Source organism: Suricata suricatta, chromosome 10 (genome assembly GCF_006229205.1).
Source record: "Suricata suricatta isolate VVHF042 chromosome 10, meerkat_22Aug2017_6uvM2_HiC, whole genome shotgun sequence".
Classification (NCBI taxonomy): Eukaryota; Metazoa; Chordata; class Mammalia; order Carnivora; family Herpestidae; genus Suricata; species Suricata suricatta.
The window spans coordinates 127,533,663-127,542,833 of NC_043709.1; the positions used below are offsets into that span (position 1 = coordinate 127,533,663).

Below are 9,171 nucleotides of genomic sequence, written 5' to 3' on the forward strand. Positions count from 1 at the left end.
GAGCATGGTGCGTCCCACCTGGACCAGGGGACACTGCAGGTAACACCATCTACATGGCTCGAACAGGTCTATTGTTCCCCCAGGAGCAGAGGTTCCGAGGTGCGCGCTGGCTGCCCGGCTCTGCTAATCTGTGACACTTACCCACGTCTTTCTTAGCCTCATGGCTACAAGATGGATGCCTTGGCCCCAGACATCGCGTCTGCCTAAGGCAGAGAAAACGGGGGTAAAATGTACAACCAGCCGTGTCTGTCTCTTTAACAGGAAAAGTAAAAGTTTTCCCAGAATGTTCTGAACCTACTTTCATTAAGGTCTCATTGGCCAGACGTGGGTCATAGGACCACAGCTGGCTTCAGGCTCAGCTGGCACATCAGGGAGCAGGATTGTCATGATTTATTATCTGGTGCTGGGTACGTGGCCACCGTGGAGAAAGATGAAGAAAGAGAGGATGACGTCATGTAGGCAGCCAACAAGTGGCTTTGTCTTGGCTTATTTTTGAGAGTCACGTCTCCACACAGAATATTGTAGAGTGAGATCAGTTCACGATGCCACCTTCACACCAGCTGTCTGGTGTAGACAAAGTCGTTTCTACAGGTGACATTATTAACATCCCGGCTGAGCGGCCTGGGGTTTGACCTTCTCTCGCAGAGGAGACTGCTGAGTGCTCTGCATCTCCCAGCTGTCCTGCTCACAGTGTTGGAGAGTCTAGAGAGGAAATAAAGCAGATGGGCCTCAGGCTTCAGGAGGTACGGAAGGTATAAAGGAGGGAAGTCCTTCATTAACAAAGAAAATCTTTTCAGTCCCGGAGGCGTTTGTTTGGGAGCCAGGGTGAGTGGGGTTGCCCATGGTAACCGAGGTGCACTTCTTCCCTGCCAGGTGAGGGTCAAAAGGAAGATATGGACTGCCATGCTTCTATGTGGCTTTCTTCTTTAATTACACGCCTGGGGAGGAGACCAAGGGCAGGGACATGAGCCTGTTGCAGAGGGGTTGCTGCAGGGACCAAGAGCCTCCAGGAAGTTCTGCTGATTATCACTCAGGGAGGCAACAGGATGGAGGCTTCTTTCCCTGGAGGCCACCGGACAGAGCTCTAGTACAGGTCACTGTTGCTAATCTTTCTAATTCCAAAAAAAAGTCAGAGCGGTTTTTCTTTTTAACACTTTTAGTTTTTCTTAAATATTTTTGTAAGTTTATTTATTTTGAGAGAGAGAGAAAGCATGAGTAGGTAGGGGCAGAGAGAGAGTGAGAATCCCAGGCAGACTCCGCACTGTCAGCACAGAGCCCGACGTGTGGCTCAATTCCACGAACTGCGAGATCATGACCTGAACCCAAGTCAAATGTTCAACTGACGGAGCCACCCAGGTGCCCCGAAAGATTTTTAAACCCCGGACAAAGTTAGGAGGTGGTCTAGGAGAGGTAGGGTTTTTAATGAGTGGACACCACGTTGTTCTTATAAAAACAAAAAAACAACCTATGGTAACTTTAATATATGTGTTTACTTATATTGGAAAATAAATACTTTTCACGGGCTCATAGATTTTTCAACCTCTCGGCTTTTCTGGATGGAGAGGTGCTTTCCCTCAGACCTTCCAGGCCGCTGAGTGGCCAGTGCACGTACTGCAGGGTCCCCAGGGAGCCACTTTGTCCCCTAGGGGGTGTCCATGCCAAAGGCACCTCTTTTTAGTGTCTAGAAACGACACAGAAGCAGATTCGTGCCTAGGATCCTGATTTTTGTGTTCCTGATCTCGTCCTCCTGACTGGACACAGATTTGCAGCCTTGTAATCACTTGTCGCCGAGGGAGTAGCCCCCCTGTCCCCCAGGAAATGGCGCTCCGGGGACCAGCTGGTGACTTGCAGCTCTGACCTGTCCCCGGGGCTGTGACAGGAGCTAAGGAAGGTAAAGCTCATCTCAGAGCGGGGCTTGGGGCCCTGGATCAGCGGGAAGGGGCTCGGAGCAGCACAGGGCCATTCGTGACCCGGCCGCGGGGTGAAGGAGACAGGTGTCCTCCCGTCGGGGCGGGATGAGGGGCTCCCCCCACCTCCCCGCAAGGACCAGGGGCAAAGTCACATGTAGGCATTTGTGAAGGAGAGAGAAATCGGGGATGCCGGCAGTTCAGCCCCAGGCGGTGGTGCTGTTACTTTAGGCCCCTAACTCGATCTCTCTCTTCCGTCCACTCGGTCTTATTTTGTAGACCAAGAGGCTGTATTTTCCTACGGTCAGTGTGACTCAAGTCATACTTGCTTCTTTTGATCGACTCACCTCAAAGTGATAGGAAGCAGTTTCCCCGCGGTCCCCAAGTGCTGGTTGGGCTCGCAGTGGCTGCTGGCTCCACACAGGCATGGCTGGGAGGGGGCTGGTGGTGTGACACCAGGCTCCCTGGTCCCTGCCTCCTGCCCCGTCCACTGAGCCAAGTCTGCACCTGAGTGTGTGGGGATCAGTAGGGAGAAGCGTGTGTGCATAAAATTTGCTTATATTTATAAACAGTCCTGATCCACCAGAAACTGGGGACAGGGAGGAGGACTGGGTTTCACTGTTGGGGCCTTCCCGTGGGGTACGGAGGCCGCAGGGCCCAGACAGGTGGAGCCAGACCCCTCCTTTCTAGATCAAGGGACTCGTATTCCCTGACTCTGTGGCCCCAAGCCCACTTGGAGGGCCCATCCCAGGTCCCGTCTCCCGGGGCCCATATCCAGAGGGCTGGCCAGGGGCCGGCGCCCCGCACGCGTGTGTGCAAGGCCTCTGTGGGAAGGAGGGTGTGCGTGGGGCACGGGAGCAGGGGGTGGAAAGACAGGGTGGGCCCTCCCCAGGCCATCCTGTCCCAGCCCGAAGCTCCTGGGGCCAAGGATTCTGAATGGGAACCTGGTCTTCATGTCTGTGGGAAGAAGCACCTGTCTAGGAGGAGAGGACACATTCTGTTTAAGAATTTGGTAGCTCATTCAGTTAAGTTGCCAACTTTGGCTCAGGTCGTGATCTCATGGTTCATGGGTTCAAGCCCCGTGTTGGGCTGTGTGCTGACAGCTCAGAGCCGGGAGCCTGCTTCAGATTCTAGGTCTCCCTCTCTCTACCCCTCCCCTGTTCATGCTCTGTCTGTCTCTCTCTCCTGAAAGTGAATAAACAAACATTAAAAAAAAAAAAAGAATTTGGTAGCTTGATTTATAACCTGAGACCCCCATGGATTTGCACCCCTGTCTGTTCCCTTTTCCAGGGCCCACAGGTATTGAGGACACTTGACAAAATTCATCTTGTTTTGTACATTTGACTTTGGAATCATGTGGGTATTTTACATAATTATGAATTGAAATGAAATTTTATTAACGGAGTTAATTTTATTGAGAGGAAAAGGAAACAAGGGGCCTGGACTGGGGCTTGAACCAGTGGCACAGGCATTCAGGTGACTGTAAAACGCGATCATGTATCGCTGCCTCCCAAGCTGGGCTGTACTCTGAGGACAGAAGGACCGTAAAACATTTTTTAAAACTATAGTCGCTGACTGTCTTATTTGTGACAGTGTCAGGCATCTTTATTCTGAGCTGTTGTGTGTGCACCATGGAGGAGAGAACATGGGTTGTTTTGTTGGTGTTATTGAAGACGGGACTACTCGTTTTTTAATGTTTTTATTTACTTTTGAGAAAGAGCGTGCAAGCAGGGGAGAGGCAGGGCGAGGCAGGGGATAGGGGATCTGAAGCTGGCTCTGTGCTGACAGCTGAGAGCCTGATGTGGGGCTCGAACTCACCAACAGTGAGATCATGACCTGAGCTGACGTCAGATGCTTAACCGACTGAGCCACCCGGGCGCCCCATGGATAGAACCTTTTGGTACGGAAGGAAGGATGTACACATAAACACTTAATGAGTTCAATAAAAACTTCATAGTCCTGAATCGGAATTTGAAGGGTTAGTATGAACTCATGTATTTTATCTTTAAAAAGAGAAGTATTTCCTGGTTTTGTCTAATAAAGAGGCTTGGGGACAGTAATTGCCACCACAACCCAATGAGGTGTCTGAGTATCGAAGGCTCATTCCTGCCAGGAGGAACCAAGGCTCTCCTATGTTCAAGGTCAGCTCAGACATCTTGTCCTCCCCACGAGCAGGGATGTTAGGAAGGATGGTGACATGCCCACTGGTGGGGTTCGTGAGCAAAGGACTGAGAAAGAATTCTTGAGACGTCCTTGGTGCAGGAAGGGACAGGACCCGTGGGCAGAAAGAGCCGCCCTGGGGTTGTGAGGGCCGGCTGACTGTACACTCCTGAGTTCGGGGGGCGGGGGTTTAAGGGACAGTGCAAGTCTCTAAGGAATTTGGAAGCAAGGCTTTCAGGACCTTGAGGGGCCACTGCTGTGACGATAGGGTTACTTTTAGTCTCTGGTAAAACGGAAACATTAAGACAGTAAGGCAGCCGTGCGCTCCCCGAGGAAGGTCACGTGCTCCGCGTTTCAGGTGTCTGTCAGCGGGCCACGGCGGTAAGGAGACTCGGAGATTTGAGTTCTCTCGCCTTTATTTTGCAGACTGAGTCTCCCACTGCCGCTGCGGGTGGAGGCTCTCAGGGCTGCCTTAGGGAATGAAGGATGGCGCTGTTGCCCCCCGACCCCCAAGCTTAATGCCCCCAGTACACTATCAGTCTGTCTGCTTCCGGTTCATTCCACGGGCAAGCAGTCTACTCAGAGTCTCATGGACCCCACCCTTCAGCTCGCCCCTGGGTTCTCTTTTATTTAACAACTTAACACTGCCAGCCCCTTCTCCCTCCTTTTCCCATGGCTTTCTTTTCATTTTTAAATTTTTAAAAATGTTTATTTATTTATTTTGAGACAGAGAAAGAGCATGTAGCAGGGAGAGGGAGAGAGGGAGAGAAGAGAGAGAGAGAGACTCCCAAGCAGGCTCCATGCTATCAGCATAGAGCCAGAATTGGGGCTTGAAGTCACAAACCATGAGATCATGACCCGAGTTGACGTCGGATGCTCAACCGACTGAGCCCCCTGGGCACCCCTCACCCATTTTAGGAATTGGTTTTCCTAGGTACCTAGTCCACTCTTCAAGTTACTGAAGGCAAGCAATGGGCCAAGTGCTCTGCCACTCAGTGACACAGCCCAGTGTCCATGTGGACTGCGTGGTGCTTCCTCCCCGCCTGCCACCCGCCTGCTCACTCGGGGCCTTGGGGTTCAGTTTACATGGTGGCTGCCCACGACTCGTTAGGACACAGGACAGAGGCTGTAACACAAGATCTCAGGCAACGGGGGCTCAGGGCGGGTGAAATCGCATCTCTGTGTCACACCGAAGCCCACACGGGACGCAGGAATGCAGGGAGCTCCGCTCCACAAGGCCCCAGGGGTGCTGGGCCTCCCGCCATTGCTCATCCAGTCCCCGAGCTGGCTTTCTCTGACCGCGGGGTCTAATTGAACTCATTCCGTCGCCTCTACCTTCCAGCCCAGACCGAGGCAGAACAGGAGGAACTGGAGGGCAGAGAAGATCCTTGTGGAAATAACCTGTCACTTGCACAAATCACTTCTGCCCACAGTCCACTGGCCAGAATTTAGCCCTCCGGTCACACCCATGCACACAAGAACCCGGGAGATGTTATTTCTAACTAGGATGCCATGTGAGCAGGCAAATTCAAGGAGTTCTGTTATTAAAAGGAGGAAGGGGAAAATAGATCCAGGGCAGTTAACTTTTCTGCCACACCTCGCCAGCCCTTGGGGTAGGCGCTCACTCCAGGCTCACTCTGCTGTCGGAAATTACACATTTTCTGAGCTTCAAATCCTATGGTGCAGCTACGGTTTAAGTCAGATCAGGGGTAAGGGCATTAGCTGGCGTGACGTCCCTTCTTCTAGGTGGCCGTTCCGATGCAGATTCCCAAGTGCCTTGTAGTCGGTAATGACAGCGATAATAATGGGCAGCCACCATTATTGAACCGCCATTTTGAAGTGCTTATTTTTTTAAGTGATTCACGTGCATTGTCTCATTTAATCTTTGCAAAGCAGACAGAGCAGGGGTTCACATGGTCATGTTCTACGCGAGGAGTCTGTGCCCAAGACTGTAATTGAGAGAGCTTTCTCACCTACCTTCTTGCCAACCCCCCACCAGGGTCCACATCATAGGGGCCCAACACAGACGCCTGTAAGGAATGACAAGCTGGCCGATCGCCATGTGACAGGAATAGCCACGGGGGGCCTCGCCCCTTGCACTAGCCAGGATTTGCTGCAGGCCTGGGAACCAGTGACTTCTGAAGGGGGGACCCTGCATCTTGGGGTGGGGGTGGGGTCCGGATGGCGCATCAGAATTCAGGAAGAGGGTGCTGGAAAGTCCAGCTGCATTTGTCGCTACCTCATCCTGTCAGCATTTCTCTTGGGTGCGTGTCTGCTAACGTGGGCCCCGTCGTCAGCGCAGTAGTAAATATATTTAACTTCTAAGTAAATGTGCAATACGGAAGCGCTCACTCGGCATTTGCAAGTGGTGGGGTGCTTCATCTCCGAAGTTTGGAGACCCTGCTCTCCACTGCTGCTGCCCCGGCTCCTCGGTGCTCCGGCCGAGGAGGAGCAGACGGTGGAGGAGGAGCGTTCTGGGGCGTTAATGCTTCGTCCGTGGGCCGGTGTGTGACCGGCCAGTTACAGATGCACGCAGAGCCCGGAGAAGGTGCAGACCGCTCCTCCAGGCTTTCCTTGGCCTCTTTCCCACGTGCACCGTGTGCCTTCCCGGGGCTCCTTCTGTCTCTCAAAAGTTTCCAGCCCCAACCTCACACCATGCTTTGTAGACAGCTGGGCAAGTCCTGTTTCTGGAACCAGAATTTTCCAACGAGAGCACCAGCAAGGCCAGCGCCCCCCTTTGTTGCTAGTATCGACCCCCCTCTGAGCATAAGTCCATGTGTTCTGTGTAACAGTGGTGATGGGCCCACTGGTCCCCCTTGTGAGGGACTGGATCGTGTCCCCCCTAAAATTCATATGCCAAAGCCCTAACCCCCAGGCACCTCAGAATGTGGCCTGATTTGGAGGTAAGATCTTTGCAGAGGTCATCAAGTTAATGTGAGGTCATTGGAGCGATCCCTAATCCTGCATGACTGGTGTCCTTATAAGAAGGGTGAAATTGGGAGACAGACGCACACTGGGGGAGAAGGCCGTGTGGCCACGCAGGTGGGGGCCTGCAGGCTAGGGAGCCCCAAGGATTGCCAGCCCCCCACCGGAGGCTGTTGGACAGGATTCCCTCACGGCTCTCGGAGAGCGCCAGCCCCGCCCCCACCTTGATCTTGGCCTTCGGCTTCCAGACCCCTGAGACTGTAGGCCCCACGGTGACACCGGTGCTCTGTCACGCCAGCCCCAGCCCACAGGTACGCCCTGGCGTGTGAGGAGTCCCTGCCTCGTTCAGGTCAGTCTCTTCTTCGTAAGGAAGTGAGGGCTTCTTTATGTCTGACTGTGGAGGGCGTCCGTGGGGCGTGTGAGTGTCCAGGACATTGAGATGGCCCCACGGTGACCTCTGTTCTCTGGTCTCACCTTGGTTTCCCCAGACCCTCCTGCACTCTGTCCCTGCTTAATTTCCACCAGGGTTTTCTCTCTCCTTCCTCCTGGTCCTACCTCCTCCACGCAGAAAAACTAGCCATAGTCGGGGTTTGTCTCTTGTCGCCATGAAACTGGCCTCGTCACAGAAAACCCGACTTGGCCCTGGGATGCAGCTGGGCGCCTCCCAAACCCAGAACGAGCACTTTATTGTTCCTGAGTGGCGGAGGTATTCACACAAAAGCATAAAAACTAACTTATATCAGGTCATTCGCTTCACAGTCTACATTGCAAAGGGTAGACAAATACAAAATCAAGACTATCTTCTTTATTAAAAAAATTTTTTTAATGTTTATTTTTTGAGAGAGATTAGAGAGAGACAGAGTATGAGCAGGAGATGGGCAGAGAGAGGGCAACACAGAATCCAAAGCAGGCTCCGGGCTCTGAGCTGTCAGCACAGAGTCTAATGCAGGGCTTGAACCCATGAACCGTGAGATCATGACCTGAGCCAAAGTCGGACCCCTAACCGACTGAGCCGCCCAGGCGCCCCTAAAATCAAGGCTGTCTCACTAATGAGGCTTCAGGGTCCCTGTCCTGCACAGTGTGGGCTGCTCTTGGTCTCTCTCTGCATCTCTTCAGGGAGAACTGCCACTCTTTTTCTGGGTAAAATCAACAAAGATGGCCACAGAACTTTCCAGAACCACTATCTTCTCATTTTGCCCCCTGGGATCTGTTTCTAAATTCTCTGAGTCTTTCGTTTTCTCTACTCCAGATTCTATTTTCTCTCTCTGTTCTGTCTAGAACTCCGGTATCACAGACAAAGTCTGAACAGTCACGGGTGTCCCATCTGAAGCAGCAGGAGAAGTGGGCAGAGACATATGGCCGGGCGTGAGTTCCACACCAGCTTCGGGCCCTGGAGCGGTGACTTCACCCATGTGTGCCTCGTGCTTGCCTGTCACCCGGGACAGTACGAGCGCCGCCCACGGGACAGTTGTGACAATTAACGAGTTTGTTTCCTAACACAGGTTCAGTAAATGTTACTTTTCTCTAGCCGCCCGTCTCTGGGACCCAGTTGTCCACAGCGGACGTAGTAGATCTGCTCACTAAACATTTGCTATTTGAATAAACACATCTCTCACACTATCCTTTCCTTGTGCCCAACTGCAAATCAAAATGCCTCAAAAATAGTGCTTAAAACATGGTGCTTGCTGGATGGTCAGCCCGGGTCTAATCAGGAGACAGAGACCACACAGTAATTTGACCAGGGAAGTTAGTGATAGAAGAGTCAGGATGGAATGAAGACGGAACAAGAACTCTCCAGGGTGCCCTAGGACTGGGGGACACCCCCTGAGAAGGGCCCGGAAGGGGCCTCACCTTTGGTTGAACAAGGTGTGGTTGGGATCACTGGGCGGTACAGAAATCCACTGGTAGCTCCAGTCGGAGCTGGCCCAGAGTCCCCAGGTCATCCTCCAGGGTGTGGGTGAGCAGACTGCTCCATCGGTGCAGAGGGGCCGCTGCTGCCCATGCGCATCCTGGCGCACACTTCTGGGGGGCCTGTGGCAAGGCGGTCCCTGGGCTGGACCCAGGCTCCCCTCGCTGGAATGAGGAAGAGCAGCTGACCTCCTTCTGCAACGTCCCTCTCACGCCCTCTACTGACAAAGCTTAACATTACACCCACTCCGAAGGGGAAATGCTGGGGTCT

The 9,171-nt window shown here is 53.0% G+C and overlaps 1 long non-coding RNA gene across 1 annotated transcript in view; it reads left to right on the top strand.

Moving 5' to 3' along the window:
• LOC115304427 overlaps window positions 1–8,594 on the top strand; it is a 25,997-nt gene extending 17,403 nt beyond the window's left edge. The window contains exon 5 of the long non-coding RNA XR_003914427.1: window positions 8,271–8,594. This is a non-coding gene — a long non-coding RNA (uncharacterized LOC115304427). The remainder of the gene's footprint in view (window positions 1–8,270) is intronic.
• The last annotated feature ends 577 nt before the right edge of the window (window positions 8,595–9,171 follow it).